General features: G+C 38.9%; 1 long non-coding RNA gene across 2 annotated transcripts in view; it reads right to left on the bottom strand.

Annotated features, from left to right (window-relative positions):
* Positions 1-15,636: 15,636 nt before the first annotated feature.
* The window catches only part of LOC133384237 (uncharacterized), a 51,288-nt gene continuing 44,416 nt past the window's right edge, over positions 15,637-22,508 (bottom strand). The window contains exons 1-3 of one of the 2 annotated variants that reach the window (XR_009762462.1): positions 18,254-18,323; positions 17,388-17,508; positions 15,637-16,201 (exon numbers count right to left, since the gene is read on the bottom strand). This is a non-coding gene — a long non-coding RNA (uncharacterized LOC133384237). Of the gene's footprint in view, positions 16,202-17,387; positions 17,509-18,253; positions 18,324-22,508 lie in introns of those variants that run through there. The other variant, XR_009762463.1, reaches the window with a different exon arrangement.

Raw genomic sequence — 22,508 nt, 5'->3', positions numbered from 1 at the left:
CTGCCTCCTCCTTCTCACTGCCCTCCTCACCTGTGTCATGCTACTTGTGAACATAAGAACATAAGATAGCCCTGTCCTCCATGAATTTGTCTAATCTTCTTTTAAAGCCATCCAAGCTGGTGGCCATTACTGTGTCTTGCGGGAGCAAATGCCATAGTTTAACTATGCACTGAGTAAAGAAGTACTTCCTTTTGTCTGTCCTGAATCTTCCAACATTCAGCTTCTTTGAATGTCCACGAGTTCTAGTATTATGAGGGAGAAAAACATTTCTCTATCCACTTTCTCAATGCCATGCATAATTTTATACACTTCTATCATGTTTCCTCTGACCCGCCTTTTCTCCAAACTAAAAAGCCCCAAATGCTGCAACCTTTCCTCGTAAGGGAGTCGCTCCATCCCCTTGATCATTCTGGTTGCCCTCCTCTGAACCTTTTCCAACTCTATATCCTTTTTGAGATGAGGCGACCAGAACTGTACACAGTATTCCAAATGGGGCCGCACCATAGATTTATACAACGGCATTATATCAGATGTTCTATTTTCAATACCTTTCCTAATTATCCCTAGCATGGAATTTACCTTTTTCACAGCTGCCGCACACTGGGTCGACATTTTCATCGTGCTGTCCACTACAACCCCGAGGTCTCTCTCCTGGTCGGTCACTGCCAGTTCAGACCCCATGAGTGTATATGTGAAATTAAGATTTTTTGCCCCAATATGCATAATTTTATACTTGTTTATATTGAATTGCATTTGCCATTTTCCCGCCCATTCACTCAGTTTGGAGAGGTCTTTTTGGAGCTCTTTGCAATCCCTTTTTGTTTTAACAACCCTGAACAATTTAGTATCGTCAGCAAACTTGGCCACTTGACTGCTCACTCCTAATTCTAGGTCATTAATGAACAAGTTGAAAAGTACAGGTCCCAATACCGATCCTTGAGGGACTCCACTTTCTACAGCCTCCAATGGGAGAACTGTCCATTTATTCCTACTCTCTGCTTTCTGCTTCTTAACCAATTCCTTATTGAGGACATCTCCTCTTATTCCATGACTGCTAAGCTTCCTCAGAAGTCTTTGGTGAGGTACCTTGTCAAAAGCTTTTTGAAAGTCTAAGTACACTATGTCCACTGGATCACCTCTATCTATATGCTTGTTGACACTCTCAAAGAATTCTAATAGGTTACTGAGACAGGACTTTCCCTGGCAGAAGACATGCTGGCTCTGCCTCAGCAAGGCTTGTTCTTCTATGTGCTTGTTAATCTAGCTTTAATAGTACTTTCTACCAGTTTTCAGAAGTTAAGCTAACTGGCCTGTAATTTCCGGGATCCCCTCTGGATCCCTTTTTGAAGATTAGCGTTACATTGGCCACTTTCCAGTCCTCAGGCACGGAGGAGGACCCGAGGGACTAGTTACATATTTTAGTTAGCAGATCAGCAATTTTACATTTGAGTTCTTTGAGAACTCTCGGGTGGATGCCATCCAGGCCCGGTGATTTGTCAGTTTTTATATTGTCCATTAAGCCTAGAACTTCCTCTCTCGTTACCACTATTTGTCTAAGTTCCTCAGAATCCCTTTCTGCAAATGTTAGTTCAGGTTCAGGGATCTGCCCTATATCTTCCACTGTGAAGACAGATGCAAAGAATTCATTTAGCTTCTCTGCAATCTCCTTATCATTCTTTAGCACACCTTTGACTCCCTTATCATCCAAGGGTCCAATCGCCTCCCTAGATGGTCTCCTGCTTTGAATGTATTTATAGAAATTTTTGTTGTAGGTTTTTATGTTCTTAGCAATGTGCTCCTCAAATTCTTTTTTAGCATTCCTTATTGTCTTCTTGCATTTCTTTTGCCAGAGTTTGTGTTCCTTTTTTATTTTCTTCATTCGGACAATACTTCCATTTTCTGAAGGAAGACTTTTTGCCTCTAAGAGCTTCCTTGACTTTGCTCGTTAACCATGCTGGCATCTTCTTGGCCCTGGTGGTACCTTTTCTGATCTGCGGTATGCACTCCAGTTGAGCTTCTAATATAGTGTTTTTAAACAACTTCTAAGCATGTTCGAGTGATGTGACCCTCTGGACTTTGCTTTTCAGCTTTCTTTTTACCAATCCCCTCATTTTTGTGAAGTTTCCTCTTTTGAAGTCAAATGTGACAGTGTTGGATTTTCTTGGCAATTGGCCATTTACATGTATATTTAATTTAATAGCACCATGGTCACTGCTCCCAATCAGTTCGACAACACTTACATCTCGCACCAGGTCCCGGTCCCCACTGAGGATTAAGTCCAGGGTTGCTATCCCTCTGGTCGGTTCCATGACCAACTGGTCTAGGGCATAGTCATTTAGAATATCTAGAAATTTTGCTTCTTTGTCGTGACTGGAACACATATACGGCCAGTCTATGTCTGGGTAGTTGAAGTCACCCATTACTACCACATTTCCTAGTTTGGATGCTTCCTCAATTTCATATCTCATCTCAAGGTCTCCCTGAGCATTTTGATCAGGGGGACGATAGATCGTTCCCAGTATTAAATCACTCCTGGGGCATGGTATCACCACCCACAACGATTCTGTGGAGGAGTCCGCCTCTTTTGGGGTTTCAAGCTTGCTGGATTCAATGCCTTCTTTCACGTATAGAGCGACTCTGCCACCAATACGTCCTTCCCTGTTCTTCCAATATAGTTTATATCCAGGGATAACCGTATCCCACTGGTTTTCTCCATTCCACCAGGTCTCCATTATGCTCACTATATCAATGCTCTCCTCTAAGACCAAGCACTCCAGTTCTCCCATCTTGGTTCGGAGGCTCCTAGCATTAGCGTACAGGCACTTGTAAGCAGTGTCTCTCTTCAAGTGTCTTTGGCACTTGTGGTTTGGCCTGTGGTAATTTTGCTCTTCTGAATTTATATCCTGTGCCCCTGCTCTCACAATGCCTATTCTAGGCCTACCCCTTTTAAAATTTCATCATTTCTTTGGTTTTTATCCCAGGGGGGAGGTTTTTTCCGAACCAGACCTTTCTCAGCTCCTGTCGGGTTTCCCCCCTCAGTCAGTTTAAAAGCTGCTCTGCTACCTTTTTAATTTTAAGTGCCAGCAGTCTGGTTCCATTCTGGTTCAAGTGGAGCCCGTCCCTTTTGTACAGGCCCGGCTTGTCCCAAAATGTTCCCCAGTGCCTAACAAATCCAAACCCCTCCTCCTGACACCATCGTCTCATCCACTCATTTACAAAGCTGTGCCTGTCTGGCTGGTCCTGCGTGTGGAACTGGTAGCATTTCAGAGAAAGACACCTTGGATGTCCTGGCTTTCAGCATCCAACCTAGCAACCTAAATTGTGCTTCCAGGACCTCACGGCTGCATTTCCCCATGTCATTGGTGCCAACGTGCACCATGTCCACTGACTCCTCCCCAGCACTGTCTACCAAACTATCTAAACGACAGGCGATATCCGCAACCTTCGCGGTCTGCATGCCCATCACGCACCCTACTGTCTATGTTCCTAATGATCAAATCGCCCACTACAAGGATCCCTCCACCCCCTGGAGATATATCCTTGGCATGAGAGGATAGCTGCTCATCCCCCAAGGAATGGGTCCTTTCTAAGGGATCGTTTCCCTCTTCCTCGGCTGGATGCTCTCCTTCCCAGAGACCATCGTTCTCCATGATAGGAGAGCTATCATCCTTGGATTGGGACACAGCTATAATGTCCCTGAAGGCCTCCTCCACCCACCTCTCTGCCTCTCTCAGCTTTTCCAGGTCAGCCACCTTGGCCTCAAGGAAATGAAGTCGTTCCTGGAGAGCCAGGAGCTCATTGCACTGACAGCACACCCACGACTTCTGTCCAACAGTCGTACATGCTGCAGGCAGTGCAAAACACTGAAAAGCCCCCACACCCCTGCTGGCTTCTTACCTGCAACACTGGAAAGCCCCCACATCCCTGCTGGCTTCTTACATGCATCTGCAAAAGTGTTCACTGGTAGTGTTGTGCTTACAAAAATATAATATAGTAAGATAAGAAAAATATAATAGAGTAAGATATTTTTATGGCCGTTCAGGTAATTGTCTTCACATAATGTAGATCATTACCGTAGATCTCAAGACATGCCATTAAAGAAATTGTTCTATGGTGAGTTGTTTGTAGACTTGTGGCCTAAGCTTGCAGTCATAGGCTCACTCTCTTTGAGGCATGTCCCACTGAGATTAGTTGAATTGACTTCCACATTATGATCTTTGGGAAAGGGACTGTCATTTTTAAAACAGATGCTCAAACAAAAAAAAAGTAAAAATTTTATATAGTGTTCAGGATGTTGAATGATAGATGATTCCTAATGAAAAATAAAGGCATACAAGAACAGCCAAATAAACAAAAATATTAAAAGTAAGAAATATAAAAGTATTTTATTATATTAAAGGTGTACTACAATGTGGGAAATTTCATTCAGGATCTTCAGAAAAATCCAGGGTCCATTTGGTTACAATCAGCCTTTTATAGAATCCAGCTGAACTTTCTAGATTACATCTGTTCATTTGATACATTTAAAAGTGATTCTAGAGACTTCAGTTGGCTCATTTGATTAAATCTCATTTTAGAAAGTACTTTCCAGATACCATTAGACAGTGGTTTCCTACCTGTGTCTGCTTTTGTGTATGCAGTTGTAAAAGAATTACTAGATAAATTAAAAATTTAGAGGCTAAAATGTCTTTTCTACAATATTCAAAACCTGACTCCCTCAAATTACAAAGAATACACAGAGTGAGAGTTTCAAATGTCTTCATTCACACAATTCTTCCATGGTCTTTGTACAATATTTAGTAGAATACACAGTTAAGTGTGATGTTCACCTCTTGATATCAAGGGACCTATGAAATCTGGATCAAAATCCTTTCCCTTAAAGATGAGTAATTGGGGTTTTATATCAGAGCTTTGCCATTTATTCATCAGGGCTGGATCCTGTGCGATGCTCAATAGTTTAATGGGATATATGTTGTCAAATGCATAATTCATGTTACTTGGTTGCAATGCTATTTTTATGATATAGCTCCTGTACTGTGTGTGCAGAAGTCAAAATGTGAAGACTGCATGAGTACTCAAGTGCACCAGTGATGTTGAGCATGCAGGGAGCCCCCTTTTGTCAGACCAAAACTATTGTATGCCATTCCTGCCCAACCACAATAAGGCAAGGACACTGCAGCCCAGGTTTTTGTGACCAGAATGCCTGGCGGCTGCACAATGCCACGGCCTCAACACATGGCTTACAGTCCAATGTGACCCACAAGGCTATTTCCCCCAAACCACACCCACCTATCAATCAACTGATATCACTTGTGACATCAGCCAATGGGCAGGGGTATGTGCTTCAATTCTGCCTTGGCTGCTTGTGTCCTGGTAGGGAACAGGCGCTTGCAGCCAAAGCAGGATTTAACACCCCCAACCCTAATCAGGGAACAGTTGGGTGTAACCACAGCAAGCAGCCCTGGTTTTTTGCAGGCAGGGTTTTTTCAGCTGATGGGGAGCGGAGAAAGAAGCACTTTGCCAGTCAGTGACATCATGTGATTGACAGATGGGTTGTCCTGCCCACCCGACAAAATTGGCCCATGGTGTGTGTGTGCATGCAGAAGTCAAAATGTGAAGACTTCACAATATCTTTTATTTAGCCCCCAGAGTAAAAAAAAGGTTCCCCACCTCTGACGTAGATAGTGAGACACTAATATATAGGGCCGGCACCAGAGGATTGGTCCCTGGCCAAGGGCTCCTGCAACCCAGAGGGGCCTCTCCTTAGGGTGGGAGGGTAATGCTCCTGTTCTGAAGTACGCAGCAGTGTTGGCTCTTGACCCTGCAATGGATCGCAGAGAGGAAGCTCCCAGGGCCCCCCATACAACCTTGTGGGCACCCCAACTATTTCTCCTGTTGAGGTGAATGCTATGCGTGCATGCATGCCATCAACCAAGATGGCGGTGGAGGGAAGCCCCGATCACCATCTTGGTTGATGGCAGGCAGGCATGCCTGAGCAGTACACCCATCATTCACCACTTGTACTTATACTCTGTGCTTGTTTTATCTTTTATGTACACCGCCCAGAGAGCCTTCGGGCTTAGGGCGGTATATAAATTAAATTAAATAAATAAAATAAATAAATAAACAGGAGAGGTAGGCGGTGCATGTGGGCTGGTGCCCAAGGGCCTGGTCACATCTGGCACTGGCCCTGCTGCTAGATTCTCATTGCTGGGGGGATGAGTGGAGGTTGGGAAGCATTTTATACTTACCAGGAGATGCCAATGTGAGTGAGTGGTCTGGTTTGCCAGTTTACAGCAGCCACAGTTTCAAAGCCTTGTTATAATCTTGTGCTGGATGTTCCTTGCATCACCCACATCATCTAGTATGTATATAGGAGATTCTCCACACTACCCAGTTGTTTTTCATTGATGAGAGTCCAGCAGCTCCTTGCTAATAGTTATACGCCCTGCTCTGTCTGCTGTGCTTAACACTGGACTGTAATAAAAAAATTTCCAAGACCAATACTTAAAAAAAAAAAAAAAACACTGGTGGAGTTAAACAACTATCTTTAGATAACATTTTTGAAAATTTTGTAACACTACACATAACATTATGTTTTGTAAGGCTGTTACACAGGAGGGTCTGAACTAATAATAGCTAAAATAAGTAAATTCTAAGACTCGCATTTTATTTAAGAGCAAACGATTTGGAGACAGTGCTGTTTCTGAAGAGAAAGCTGGTTAGATCATGGGAATGTTCAAGGCATGTGCCTCAGCTGGAAGATGGCTCCAGGTACATGCAGCAAGGAATAAGTATGTTAGCCGAATAGCTTCAACTGGATTTTGCACATGTAAACAAACACGTCATGCCTTAGGATACACCAAATGCCAGAAATGAAGAACATTTCAGCAGCAGAATGGCTAATCCTTAGGATAGCCTGAAAGGAGCCTATTGGTTCACCCTGAAGGATGCCCTACAATTTTTCTATTCATCAAATGCAGCTAATCTTCTTAGATAGCCTTTAGGTTTGTGTAGCTAATGGCAAAAAAATAGTATACCAGTAACACACATTTCCAGAAAGGAAAGCTTCATATAAAGAAAGAAGATCAAGCAGGTCAAAAACACTGAAAATGAAAAGGCATAAACCTTCGCTGTGTAACTGATCAATGCACTGTAAGAAATGTGAAAGTCTTTTATACCTCAGCCTTCTTTATATCACTCCTCATTTGTGCCCTTTTCACTCTTTTTTTCAGATTGCATTTTAAATCAAAATATTTTCTGTGATTGCCTGTTATGCAGCATTAGGGTAAGTTCCATTTTTTGACAACCTTAAATTATATCTATATCAATACCTCTGTATACCCTAATAAATCTGAGCTAGTGGGGCACTTTACATAGTAAAATACATGTGCTAATATTTTAAAATCAAAGAGAAATTTGTTTCAGCAGAGGGGCACGTGAAATTGTATATATGCATAGTGGACTGCTCTCCAGAACACTAACCTTGGAATGTGCATGCAAGACACATATCCAAACCCATGTAATAAATTATTTCCAGCATTTAAAGCACCAAAGTAAAAATCTTTTTTGGTGATTTGAGTTGCTATTTTATTTTGCTTTATTTTAAAAAATGTGAGACCTTCTTTGAAAAATGACACCAAGTAAATAGTTTCACAAAGCAACAATCTAATCAATCTCACAAGCAGAATATAAATCAAAGATTTCATTAACTGCTAGTAGCAAGTTTAAATTGTAGCCTTGTCCATTATGTCTACCTATCTATGTATGTCCGAGTTATATTAAAAACCTTTAAATGGCTTTGTAATACCAGTCACATCTAGCTATTATAATAATTAATGATAGTGTTTTATAAATCAATATATGTATTCTTGATAAATTCATATCCAGTTAATGGTGTAATTTAAATAAAAAATTAATGTAATAAAGGACATACAGACATAGGCAGGAAATCTTTAAAGGTTAAGAGGCAAATTTGTCTAAATTCTTTTTTTTAACCTCATTTTTTTAGGGCGGGGAGAAGAAATGCCCATTGAAATCCAGTTGCCATTTGCTTAAAACAATAAACTTTACATGTTTGTTTGTCAAATTGGTTTTACTATTATTTATAATTTTGCAAGCCTGATGCTTCAGAAGCCTGTACTTCTGTAAAGATGCAACAAATCAGAAGGTAGAGTCAGAGCAGGTGTTCTCAACATGGATTCAGTAAAGAAAAAAACCTTCTAAAATGTAGTTTTAGATTTTTTAAATTTATGAACATCTTATTCCAGATGTTGGTAGTTCTATGTTCTTTATTATATATATGCTCCAAAACTCAAATAAATATAAAAATGTAGCTCCAAAATCATAAATGCTTTGCAGTGGTTGTGTAAATCCTCAAGATGTTTTCAACCAACAGAAATATGTTCTTTATCTGCTGTTCTAAATACAGTTAATCCAGTTTATTCAAAAAATAACATGGGAGTAACTTAGAAAAAAAACCTTAACTTCATTCCCCTCTTTTCCTCCCTAAGCTGCATGTTTCTATTAAATTACATAAAGTTTCTTTTATGGGTTATTGTATAGTTTACAGTTTATTTATAGCGTATAGCAAAAATGTATCCTGAAGAATAACACAAGATTAGAAAAACAATCCATATTACATATTATCACCCATAGCAATCTTAAACATATAATAATAATTGTTGCTTGTTTATATGTTGAACATTAAGCAAAGAATAGCTTACCAAATTGTGAAAAAAATTAAGCATGGCCATTGAGGCTGACATGATGCAGAAATGTTATTTTAATCCAGTGAGATTTGCTTCTGACATTTTTCTTAGCATTGCTTTGCCTTATTTAGAACAGTCTCCCTTGACAAGAATGGAGGATTTCAAGATCCCCCATGGAAAGAAAAAGGAATGGATTTGTGGTCTTTCACTTTAGTAATATACATTCATAAGCAATTGTTTTATGTTTCAATGTTTACATTTAAATTTCCATACACATTTGCATATAGTTTAGTGCTTGATGGATCAACACTTGGAGGGGACAGGGAAAGGAAAGATGACAGGGAGAGGAGAGATAAAAATGAGAGTATAGTTAGAAGTACATGTCCATGTGAACTTGAATAAAGTAATTCATTTAAGATGTATTGTGATTTTAGAAAAACCAAGCCACAGATTCCTAGGAAACCTAATTTAATTTTTTTTTAAATCAACTGTTACAAATAAGTGAAACACTGAGAAGTGTCAAGGTTTTTAAAATATACCTTAATTTTCCATTGTATTTTTCCTCTTGGGACTACATATGTTGCCTTCAAAAAACCCAGAACTATCTTATGTACCAGGACAGCCCACCAGCTACCTGAGTCTCAGGCAGTTTTAAGTCTTTCATTGCTTTAAGGATATGGCCTCTTATTACACCACTGCTTTCTACTAGTGAAACAGGAAATTTTAAAACATTACACTGTAAACATAAAAATAAAAATAGTTTAATCAGAAATGTAAACTATTTCATTTTCCTTAAAGCATAGCATCACAATAGTTCTCCACTTAATCATATGGATATAGTTGTCTGCTTTTAAATCATTGTACTAAATTTTGTAGTAAGATCAAAGTACCTGGTCATTTCACTAAAATTATCGTTCTCAGAATGTCTGTCAGACCGATGCATAACCAGCTATGAGGCAGATTTAGTCCTGTTAACTTCCATAGGAGTCTAAAAAAAAATCCTAGACAGTTAACTGGCATATATAAAACATTTACTTTTGGAGTAGTCCTTTTTAACTTCAATGGGATTATTCTGGACTAGGCAATTTAAGGCTTCACTAGCATCAGGCCAAAGTCCAAGCAGGGAAATTTAACTGGTTTGTGGATCAAATATTTTTTTCCCCTGTGTTTCAATCCCACTTGAGGCAAGTGAAGTGGATTAGTATTTAACCCACAAATTCTCTCAGGATTCACACCTGATTTCTTTACATAAGACAGAGCATCCATGTAAACAAATGTCTGACTCAGCCCGGTACAGTCAGCTCTCATCTGCAGATATTTACATTCACAAAACCGCATTGTTACAGCCAATGAAATTATGCAACAGTGACTTGTTAAAGAGGTTTTCCTCATCAGATAATGACAAGTTTAAGGAGTGCAGAGTGCTCAAGGCAAAGCCGAAGGTGCTCAGTGTGATCTGACCAGCTGATGGAGACCAAGATGCAGGTAATTATTGCTATTACAAAATGATGGGTTAAATCAAATAATCAGCTATTTTACCCTAATCTGTCCAATTGGACCAAGAGGGAGTTTATAGATATTCTGTTTGGAACATCATATTTGTACAATCAGCTTTGTCAGCTATAAGCTGGCAAATGTGTTGGAGAAATCAGAGAGCATTTCTCAGTAACAGCACAATTCCATTGGCTAAAAACATCTGACAGATATGACCATTCTCTCCAGCCTACACCATCCTATCCCCACTGGCCAGAGAGAGAATTTAAGAAAACCCAACGTCTTCACTGCACAGCAAAGCTGCTTTGCTTCTTCATGTGCCTTGCAATTACCAATTCCCTGTGACTGAAAACAGGCGTTGCTTATTAAGATACTGAAGCTTTTCCTCTAGAGGACATACTAATTTCTGTGCAGCAATCTCATGGACTTGTAGTAAGAGTCAGGGCTTCTGACGCACACATCATGATTTAAGGAGGCAAGGGCTGTGTTGCCATGTCAGTGTTAAAAGCTGTAATCTGTTTTTGAGGTTTTGACTGAAGTAAAAATCTGAAGGGGGAGGGACAAACACACACATGACAACATGCAATGACAAACAATCATCAGCTAGTTTAAAAGAATCCACCATTTTGCTTATAGTTATTGAGCTCAGTGTAACTAACCATCATGGATGGATTCATCGTTTGATAGAATATTTCTCGCTTAGCAGACAGCAAGTTGCCAAAGCTTTCTTCTATGGATCGTAGAGGACCCAGGTAGCCATGATAAGAAATGTATTGCAGTTTTACAAGTCTCATACAAAGCCACTGGGAGGAGGTGGAATCCAAACAAAGGATGTGTAAGCAATTTCATTTATTTTGATAAACCTCCCTCCTGCTCCAGAGCATTTTGCTGTCTTTGTCAAAGTGAATGACAACAATTTGGCCAACTCTCTCTAAGCCACGCTCAACAGTGACAGGCAAATTATCAGAGGCCCTGCACTCCTTATTATCAGAGGAGAAGTCATCAGGAGGACACGTGGAGGATCCCTCTCCCCTGTCACTATTTGTCAGTGGGACAAGGGCCACTGCTATGGGTAGCTGACAGGTAATTTCAACAATAACAATTACTCCTATTACTGGTGTCATAAACAATTCGCCCAAGGCATGACAATAGGAAAGCTTTATAATTCAATGCCATATAAATAAATGCCAGCAGGTAACAAGTAATTTAGCTGCAATCAAAGTTTGGCCCTGACATTAATATTGTTATTGCACGAAAATGGAAAATTGAAAAAAATTCAATAATTAAGAAAGGGTTCAAGGGCTAGAAAAGAACAGAAGCTTTAAAATAAACCTTTTAGATCCAGCTTGCATTTGCAATATATTATAGTTACTATTTCAGATGATATCAAAATTGTGATTTACCATGCTTGTTTCTGATTTAGACATAATATGAATTTCATTGTGTTACTGAATGTCTCCAGTTTAACCTGCATATTTAAAAAGTACATTAAGAATAAATGCATTTCTGCATTTCCCTATCAGTTCTACTACAGCCAAGTAATAAAACTAAGTATAAAAAGGCAAGTGCTTAAGACAATCTACTAGCAGTTTGAGCCCTATTAAGTCCAATTGGACAATACTGGAAGCAAGTCATCTTTACTAAGTTGTGGATTAGACAAAAAACAGATACGTACAAAATTCAGTACGTTATATGCTTCTGTTTCCAGTCTGATGAGAGCAACTGAAATTTGTTTTGTTATAAAGTGTCATAATAAAATGCTGCTTTCTCTTTTAATTTCTTGCCTTATTTTTATAAGCAGGGCCACAACTCTTACCAAAACAAAAATATCAACACTAAAAAATAAAGCACAAACAAGTCTTATTACTCCATGTTGATCTGACCAATTTGCAATTTTACTCTTTGTCCACTAAGACAATGTGGCATCACTTTGACAGGAGTAAAAGAATTTGAAAATCTCTAATTAGAAGAGCTGTGGAGCAATTAACGCATGTCAAATTTCACTTCATCAAGTGCCACTCTAATTTTCTCACTAAAAATTAATGGACTTTTTTTGTATGTCCCCTCAAGGCAATGTTGATTCAAATCTGCTCAAGATGCAGTGTTGCACAGCTAAGCATCTTCTTGATTACAATCCGACACACTTCTAACTCCTTTCATTCTCACTGCCACACATACTTTGTCAACAGTCAAATTACGCCATGCTGATAACAATGCATAATGGTGTTCCTCAAAGGAGGTGCCTGTCATGGAACAGTGTTTCATAAAATGCGCCATCTTCTTCACTAAGAAACATCACAGCTTTAAAACAAACTTTTTTGTGGCTTCACCAGTGCTTGCTCTGCAATGTTTCAGCGTGATTTAATTCATGTTAGATCATATGAATACAATGATGACTGCTTAAAGATGGCAAATGTAGAATGAAAAACCAAGGAGGATTTTATTTTTACCATTTCTTCTCCAAGACAGGTTTAGATGCAGTATCCTGGAATTGTACAACTACTGAGCAAAAGACAAAGACACTCCTCATGTGAACTGCCCTGTGATGTCAATGGCAAACCTTTTCTGAACAAAAACTGCAAGTTTTGGCTGAAAGACTGTAAACATGATAGAAAGTGCTCTTTTAATGGATAGTATTTTGATTCCAAATGAATTTGTTTAACAGGAGTATTTGCCAGATTCCACCAAAAGTGAAACAAATACATAAAAACCAGAGGATGTTGTCACAAATAGCCTTTTACATCAAAAAGGACTGTGTTGCAAAGAGAGAGAGAAAATGGACTCATCTTATCTTTATAAGAAGAAAAGTTTCTTTATTTATTTATGGTTGAGATGTAAGTGCGCAAAAGCTTTAGGGTGGGTGTGGGGATGCCTCTTCTTTGATCAAAGCTGACTTTCAAAGACCTTGGAAAATTTCCAGATTTATTCAAATGCCTTCCCTCCCCCAAATTAAAACATGTCTGTGTTGAACCACTAATTAGTGAGTTAACTACCATAATATACAACTTCGCTACAAATGTCAAACGTTATCTTTGGGTTTCATTGCTTCCTATCATTTTAACCATCTTACATTTACATTTTTATGCCAAATTTATCAGGGTCTAAGTTCTCTGTTGCCGAAACTTAATTAATCTGAATGGAAACAGACTGTTAGATAGTCCATCTTTTCATTATATTCCCTTATAATTTTGATGGTGTTACAATTAACAGCTTGGTGTTACTTTATAACAATGCTGTGCAATCCACAGATGGCTGCTTTACAAAATGTTCAGACATTTTTAGAGTTCTGTGGACAGTCACCTACATTTTTCCTTTGTCCCATTTTTGGCATTTACATTTGCAGAAAGCAGGTCTCAAGATGAACTGCTGAAGCATTTACAGCTCGGTGGTGGTGATGGTGGAAGTGTCATCAAAAGTTAAGCAATGAAGCTCATAAAGTACATTTTTTATTATTAATGGTTATTCCGTGTGCCTTAGAAATGTTAATGTGGGAATTAGACACAATATACTGTATAATATACATGGTGTATCAAAGACTGTTTTCAAGTGCAAAATCATCCTGGCATTTAAATAATAAGCAGGAATGGAACTTGTAAATAAATAGAGGGTGGGGGAGGGAAAGAAACACAGGATAAACATGTGAAAAGATATCTCTGATGGATAACAATGTTATGTTCAATATTTTTGCTTTTGTTTCCAAAATGCTAAATAAACAATACTTAATGCATCCCTCATCAGCCCCAAACCATGATGGCTCTGCACTCAAATAACAGGAAACATATTCAATTTTCCTAACAGAAGACAGTTCATTAAGCAGTGCCACATCAAATAAAACTTTAATTTCTCCAGCATCCGAGTCGCAATGAAAGCAATTGATGAAGATGAGCCATATGGTACTTCTATCAGCAAACACATATTGCTCATTCCCCAAAAGTTTTCTAATTCTGCTCCCCAGGCCTGTGTAATATAGATAATGTGCTCTGAGAGCAGCAACCATGAGCTATCTGGTGTACACTTCTAATACTGTATTTAATGGGAAATAATGAATCATAAAAGCCTGCGGAAGACTGCTTTTGCTAACCTAAATCTCAGCTGTAATTTCATTGTTCTGTGCCTAAGATGCTGTTTGCCCTTTCCAAACAACAGCAACTGAATGTAATAATGCAGCAGGTTCAAACCTGGGTGGGAGGAGAAATCCTTCTTAATACACCCAGGCTTCATTTAACTCTTGAGGCTCTGAAGATAATGAAACTATGATTACTTAAAGAGATTTGTATGCTATTTAAATATTACATACATATTTTGACATGCATACACAAACCATAGGGACACACTTATATCATCTACAATTATACTAAAAAATGTAGGTCTCCCAAATAGAAACAACTAAATGTGAAAAAAAGAATGATGCGAGACTCCAAAATCTGGAACTTTCCTAAGGTAATAACATCCAAACATTATAAGAATTCTTAAAAAGGATTTTTATTTTATTTTCCACGTCCAAAAAGAAGAAGAAATAGTCTCTGAATGATTGGTTTAATTAAGCCATCCAAGTCAATTTAAAATAATTAATTCACGAGGTTATATGTATTATGTTAAGATTTATACATTACAGAATCATGCAACTTTTTTTCCACTTACTTCCAAATTAAAATGTGTATCCAAAGGGGATTTAAATATCAACTCTCTAAGCAAAAATACATGGGTTTTTACAAATAAAAAACTTTACATGGCTAACAGATATATATCATTGGACTACCCTGAGAATTTTCTTTTAAAATGTTCTTAAACTACCATCTGCAAAAGTTCAGACTTTAATCCAGACTTAAATGTATGGTGCTTCCACTATATACAGTGGAAACATATTTAAGTGAATGTGTTCGGCAGTGTATAAACCACAAACAAATTAAAAAGAGAGACTTTTAAAAGTTAGAGATTGCCTTTTAAAAACCTTATTAAAATCAGCATGTTACATGTCTGCCTTTGAATTAGCTTTAAAGACTTGATTGCCTTCATTAATGCTGGTTGTTCGGGTGCTCCTCCGCAAATGTTCAAGTGTCTGGTTTCTCCACCTCCCCCCCCCCAATGCCCCATTGCTGATTCTTACTAGTTGTCTCCTTGGAGTTTTACCTCAATAAAATCTTACAATCTTAAAGAACATAATAATCTTCTTTATGCAGTAACATTTATCAGGAGATGAAATATACAAAACAAATGAGTATATTGAATACAGTGTCCTAAGACTAGGAACAGGCAAAATAAACTTGGCAATCTCCAAAATTGTAAGAAAAACTACCCATTTCCAAAACTAAGGTTGTTTTTTTTAAAAAAGACATATTGTTTATATTTCAAGAAAAACAAGTGTTTAACCGGTTCCCCCCCCCCCACCTCCAAACAGTGCAGAAACCTCTGCGTGCTCAGATGGGTTACAATGACAATGGTCTATTGCAATGTAAAACAAGCTTGAGGATAAAAAGGTGCTTTCTGTTACCATTTTATCAAAGCTGTTCACCTTCTAGCTTCAGGCAGCATTTTGCTGGAATTGCAGATATTTCTCTGTCCAGGCGCCTTTGTTTGTGCATCTCATTTGCATATATTTATCTCCAGCTGAGGGTGCTTTCAGCTCATTAAGGCCTCCCCTCACATTATTTCATAAGCCAGCTGCTAGGAGGGATTTCACCTGTGGTGACAGAAAAGAAGGGTGGAATAAAAAAAACAAACCCCCAAATTCTTCATAAAAAGGAAACCTTCTGACTCTCTTCCCCTATAAATGGGCAGCATTTGTGTTAAACAGCCTCTTGTCATGATAGATGCCTCCGAGGGTCAGGGGTGAAAGTTGATTTGAAGGTCAGGAGTAAAAGAACAGATGAACCAGACGCCAAACTGGTTCCTTAGCTGTCGGTGGGTGCAGCGGTACAACCAGGTCTTGAACCTTTTCCAACCTCTAATAAAACAGGCTAAGAATGTGAAGTGGATCAAGCAGGCCCCTGAGGAAGCTGCACAGGAAAACACACACACAAATAATATCAATATCAAGCAGCAAGAAGAAACAACTGAGGCAGCTCTCAGTAGTACAGGCATGCGTCTATTGTTTCAAGAGCTGGGGAATTAATTCCACTTATTTATTTAAGGCGTGTCAACTCACTGCCTAAACCTGTTTCAGTGTCAAGATGAATAAAACTTTTATGGCTCATAAAATAGAGTAATTCATCTCAATGTTCTTTGTGGTGCCTTTTCCTCCCCTGGCATATAGAGACGGGCCTCTGTTCGAAATCGTTGCAGCCAAATGTACTGTTGCTATGGGCTGCACCGTATGAGGGGGGGATTATTTGATTGGCAAATGGAACTCAGCGCACACAATAAATGCAGGCTAGGGTTAGTAGCTGAGTAATAGCCTCCGAAATTCTCACAGGCAGAGCCTCCCTGGACTGCATTTTCAGCCTGTATTGCTTCAAGTAATGAGCTGCAATGTTTATCTTAAAATATTTTAATAAATAAATAAATCTCAGCGAGGAATGTTTTCCACATTATATTATTCACCTACATCTGCCTCAGTCATCCATTTGGTTATGAAATTGGCACTTCTCAGTTATGTACTGATGAGAACAATACTAAATGTCTATAGTTATATAAAAACAAGTCCAATCTTTAATGCAATATTATATTATTTTTCTATCCAGGTGTGATTCGCAGTTAAAAAGCCTTATAATTGCAACATTGCCCCCACCCATGGGTTCAATCACAAAGTATAACTTTGAATTGTGTGCAGGTAAATGAGTCATAATCTGGTGAGTGAAAAGCAACAACATTTAAATGGATTATCTAGAGTTGTAAAGAGAGGGCAAATTTGCGTGCAACTTGTTTTAAAAGGAATTATAACACATGCAAACTAATGGGAAATAATTTATAACAGAACTCTATCCATACTAACAAAGAGAATTTAAGTTTTATGACATTTCTGTAAAATAAACATTTATGACATTTCTATAAAATAAAAATTCAAATGTTGGTTAGTGCTTAGACATATCTATTATATTCAGTTTGGTTCAGGCATTGGTTTGTTTATAGCGAAAGGTAATTTGGAATCAACTCTTGTCATTTTATTTAGTGCTTCATCCAAAATGCTCATCGTAGGAATACAGTGTTTTCATTGTGTGACTTGCAGGTCCTCTCCAAACTTACATTTCCTTTATGGATTCAGGTCGTTGTCACTTTTTCAGCATTCACTGTCTACAGTGTGAAGACATTCCCATGTTTAGCTTTAGCCCAACTGATCCAAACAAAATCTTGACCTGCAAAACCTCTGAAAGACACATAAAAATAGGAAATATTTGTAATTATCAAATTCTGCCTCAGAGTGGTTTTGATTGAAATGCCTCTAATTTTTTTTGAAATCTTGTTCAGACCTTTATTTATTTATTTTTAACAATTTCAATAAGTTTATTACAACTTTCTTGCCATTTGTTCTCTTTTAACAAATACTGGATACACTCCAGATCCCCAATAGATCTCTTACTCCCCCAAAACATCTTTAACGTCTCATTTTTCTTTTGTTTCTAATCTAATTGCTAATTCCTTCACTTGGTCAAGAAGTTAAAAATGTTAAGTGCTCGCAGTGCCTCCTTCCTCCCCCTCATATCTGTCTCTGTTTATGGAATGGGCCTTGGTTTCCTCCTTCGCTTGTTCAGCTCCAGGTCCTCAGGTCAGCAGACTGTAAATACACACAGCACTGCCCCAACCCATAAATCTGAGCAAAGGGCAGGCATATATATTCAGATAAGCAATGTGGAGGGGAAAGAAAGAAAAGGCAGAACAAACAGAGTCTGTAGAACAGCAGGCGCTTTCCTAGAAACAAAATTAAAATGCCAACACACCTCTTTGTAAGGCAGGGGGGAGGGAACTCTTGTTACTGAACATTGGTCTCTAAAAGATGAGTTTAACTTTGGAATGATCACCTTTCCCCTCCCACTGTTTATATACAAATCAGTAAAAAAAATGCATTTTATTACCTTAGAGACAGTGAAAATAAACAAAGACATTTCACTTACATTCTAACATGCTGTTCTGATGCCTCCCAACTACAACGGGTTGTTTTGGTTCCCAATTCCTCAACAACTTAAAAGACAAAGTTCGAAAGGATCAGATGAGATGATGTTGAAATTGCCTTACCACTCTTTCCATAAAAATGAATTACTGCATCAAATAAATTTGGTGCTAATGTTCGCCAAATTATGCTTGGATTATTGGTACCTACCTCTCCACATATATGGAAATTCTCATTTTACAATAATCTAAATCTTTGGGTGGCTTTGACAGGCTCTCATGAACATAAACCAGAGAGACTGGGTGTTACTCTAGGAAATTTATTTACCTCATTCTTAACATCCAAGTAGATAAGCTTTCATGTTGGGATCCAGCACAGACTGGAAAAAGATGCAGAAATTTCACAAACAAGTAATCTAGTGATTAAAGAAAATTAATTGCTACATGCTGGCTGCTTTTCCCTGAGCAAAGAAAGCAGAACTGACTGACATTTTGCACCTACACAAACATACCAAACTTCACAAAGACTTTCCTCCTCAGTTCATCCCGACTTTTCCTCACATTGCTCGCCTAGTCACCTCTCCAGCTCTCTGATATCTGGTGTAAATGGGACCTGCTGTTACACAGCTTTCCTTTTTCACTTTTATTCAGGTGAGGTGTAACATACTGCAGATGTACCAGTGATAGAAGCCATTACACTGAGAGCCTTTCCCTTCCTGAGTTGGAAAAGAAGTGAAAACTTCAGTTACTTGACAGGCCTCTGCAGAAAAGCAAAGCAGAGAAAGCAATTATTTTAAAGCCAATTCCCTCCTCAGGTTTTTTTTTTTTGGGGGGGTAGTTACATGAAAGAAGTGTAAATCAACTGGCTTTAGTTCAGGCAAATACTGGCAAGCAGTTGAATTAAAGGTTTTCAGTCACATGACAGGAGTTGTCTCCTTCCACACACACGAACATTCCAGACTTAGACTTTTTTCATCATGTGGATTTAGAAGACCATTTTCATCTCACAACTTTGAAACATTTACTTAAAATAAACATGCATAAAGAGTATAAATTTGGGGGTTTAATCTTGATCCCTCCCCTAGTTAATATTACAATGGAAGTACTTTTACATTTAAAACAGTTACACCAAATTGTCATATCAGTATTAGTTCCATAGGTGAAAATTGCTGATAGAGATACCTGGGAACAAATGAGAATCTGTCAAGACATTTGCTAACAATTTGTTTCTCAGCATTTGATGATATGACGAATGAGGCTTTTGTGCTGCCTATATGCGGATTTTAATTTATTTGCCGTAAGGTAAGCCTTGGTTTATGTTTTGCCCTATTGCAAAATTATCAACACAGTTTAAATATTTAAAGGTTTGCTTAAATGCTTCACAGTAAAACATGTGAACAAGTGAACACTGTAAATGTAATAACTTGGGCAAGGATATAAGCCAGTGTGGTGTAGTGGTTAGAGTGCTGGACCAGGACCTGGGAGACCAGGGTTCAAATCTCCACTCAGTCATGAAGTTTGCTGGGTGATGTTGGGCCAGTCACAGTCCTCAGCTTATCCCACCTCATAGGGTTATTATGAGGATAAAATGGAGAGGGAGGAGAACATGCCACCTTAAGCTCCTGAGAGGAAAAATGGGATATAAATGTAATAAATAAATACTGTAAATATTTATAGAAAAACACCTACCAAGATCAACAAAAATGAATGGAAACGGGGGAATTCCAGAAAAAAAACTAATTGAGGTGTTTGGGCAAAGATGTGCAAAGACCATTATTGGGATCTAAACATACTGTGACTGGAAGCTGCTGATGTAAATGCAGTCGTAGGAAATGTCATGAAGGAGTGCACATTACCCTTCATTAGTCCTTGGAGTTGTTTCTTTTGCCTATCACAAGTATAAGAGAAAATGTTTAAATTAATGCAAAGGATTTCTCTGATAACTGATAAATTGGAGTGGATGGCATATGCAATTGCCTTAATTCTTGCCGCCTCTGTCAAGACAATTGTCAGTTTTTGTCCAACACATAAAATGTTTGGCTTCCAAAAGGCTGCATACAGGCCTCTACTAGCACCCCAGAACCTCTCAGATCCTTCATAGCACCTGTTGAAAAGTTGCTCCTAAAAATTTAGGAAGGTGGTGAAGGATTCTCTAGAGAAGCATTTGATGCAGATGAGGCATTGCAGTATGAAGCAAACATTGGCAAAGCCCCTGAATGTGCATTTAGATGCACTTTAGGTGTCTAGAGTAAGCTCTTTGGATCCATTCCAGCAATCGGTATAAATTGAGAACAGTAGATTGGTAAACTTATATCACTTTATAACTCTCTCACTGAATAAATGGAAAAGTTCTATAATATTTTTCAGGTATATTTGTTTTCTCAGATAATGTGTCACAATTTTTTAAAAGGGAATAAAATGAATTGGTTTATAGCTATCAGATTCCCCTGAAATTGCAGAGACAATTTAGATGCAACTTAGAAGTCTGAATGTTTGGTTGGATAGCCCTAAAAATATGCAGGGCTTATCTAAGCCTCAGTAAAACCTATCAGTACCATTTTAAAACTCTGGAAATTGTGCTAAAACTGTCTTGAGAGAGGTATCATTCTTTACCACTACTTCCTGACTGAAACCAGGCTTGAGAAAATATGGGGAGAATAACTGTTTTGTGGTATTTCAGCTTTCAATCCCAGTAAAAACCAGGAAGTGCAGAAGTAGGTGAAAATTAAAATCACTAAGAAAATAAGTTTCACAAAGGCCTGATTCCCAAAAGCTGTCTGGCAAGCTGAAAAATCCCATTTATTTCTGCGAAGGTCTGTTATGAAGAATGCTTTCCACAGTCAAATCCTACTTTTGTATTCTAAATCCCTGTGTTGTCTGCTCCCTTCAAAAGTCAGACCAGTTCACAGTTTATCCAGGCCAGGCCAGTACATAAATCCCAAGTCATAAATCTATATGCTATCCCAGACTGCTGGATTTTGCATCTGTAACTGTGGAAAATGGAGAGCAAAAAGATTTATACAACTAGTGTAGACATAAGCCTCCCTGTTGATTCTTCAGCTGAAGGGCATCTCTGTTTTGTTGATTCAAAAAAGAATCTCTTGGTTGCATTCTTCTGTTGAGATGTAAATTCCTGAGATAAAACTAAATGAAGACATTTCTAGGAGGCGACAGATTTTCTAGATCCATTCCAGTTGGGATTCAGGTTTGGGTTTGGTATGGAAACTGCTTGGGTCACCCTGTACGATGACCTGTGTCAGGAGGGAGACAGGGAAGTGTGATTCGGTTGATCCTCCTTGATCTTTCAGTGGCTTCCGATACCATCCACAATGGTATCCTTCTGGGGTGACTGTTCGAGTTAGGTATTGGGGGCACCACATTCGGTAGTTCTATTCTTACTTGGATGGCTGGCTTCAGAAAGTGGTTCTTGGGGAGCATTGCTTGGCTCTGTGGGCTCTCCAGTATGGGGTCCTGCAAGGGTCAGTTCTGCCCCCCCCATGTTTAACATCTACATGAAACCGCTGAATGGGTTCATACAGAGTTTTGGAGTCCGTTGTCATCAGTATGCTGATGATACACAGCTCTATTTCTTCTTTTCATCTTCTGCAGGTGAGGCAGTGGATGTGCTGAATCAGTGCTTGGTTGCGATAGTGGACTGGAGAAGGGCCAATAAACTGAAGCTTAATCCAGACAAGACTGAGATGCTGTTGGTGGATGGTTCCTCTGACCTGCTGAGTGGTGTGCGACCTGCTCTAGATGGGGGTCACACTCCCTCTGAAGTAGTGGGCTCTTAGTTTGGGGGTTCTCCTGGATCCACTGGTGTTGCTTGAGGCACAGGAGGCCTCAGTGGTGCAAAGTGCCTTCCATCAGTTTAGGCTGGTGGCCCAACTATGACCCTATCTGGACAAGGATAACCTAGCTAAAGTAATCTATGCTCTGGTAACCTCAAGGTTGGGTTATTGCAATGCGCTTTACATGGGACTGCCTTTGACAAAGGTTTGGAAGCTTCAGTTAGTGCAGCATGCAGCTGTCCAATTGTTGATGGGTTCAGGGCGAACAGAGCATATAACACCTATCCTGTTCCAATTGCATTGGGTGCCTGTATGCTTCCAAGCTGAATTCAAAGAGCTGGTTTTGACCTATAAAGCTCTTTACAGCTCAGGTCCCCTTATCTTCTGAAATGCCTCTCCCAAGATGAACCTACCCAGACCCTTAGATCTTCCTCTGAGACCCTTCTCCAGCCCCCCCTCTGCCAGAGGC

The sequence above is a fragment of the Rhineura floridana genome, chromosome 4 (genome assembly GCF_030035675.1).
Source record: "Rhineura floridana isolate rRhiFlo1 chromosome 4, rRhiFlo1.hap2, whole genome shotgun sequence".
Lineage (NCBI taxonomy): Eukaryota > Metazoa > Chordata > Lepidosauria > Squamata > Rhineuridae > Rhineura > Rhineura floridana.
Note: the sequence above shows the minus strand (reverse complement) of the source record. Positions and strands in the feature narration are given on the sequence as shown.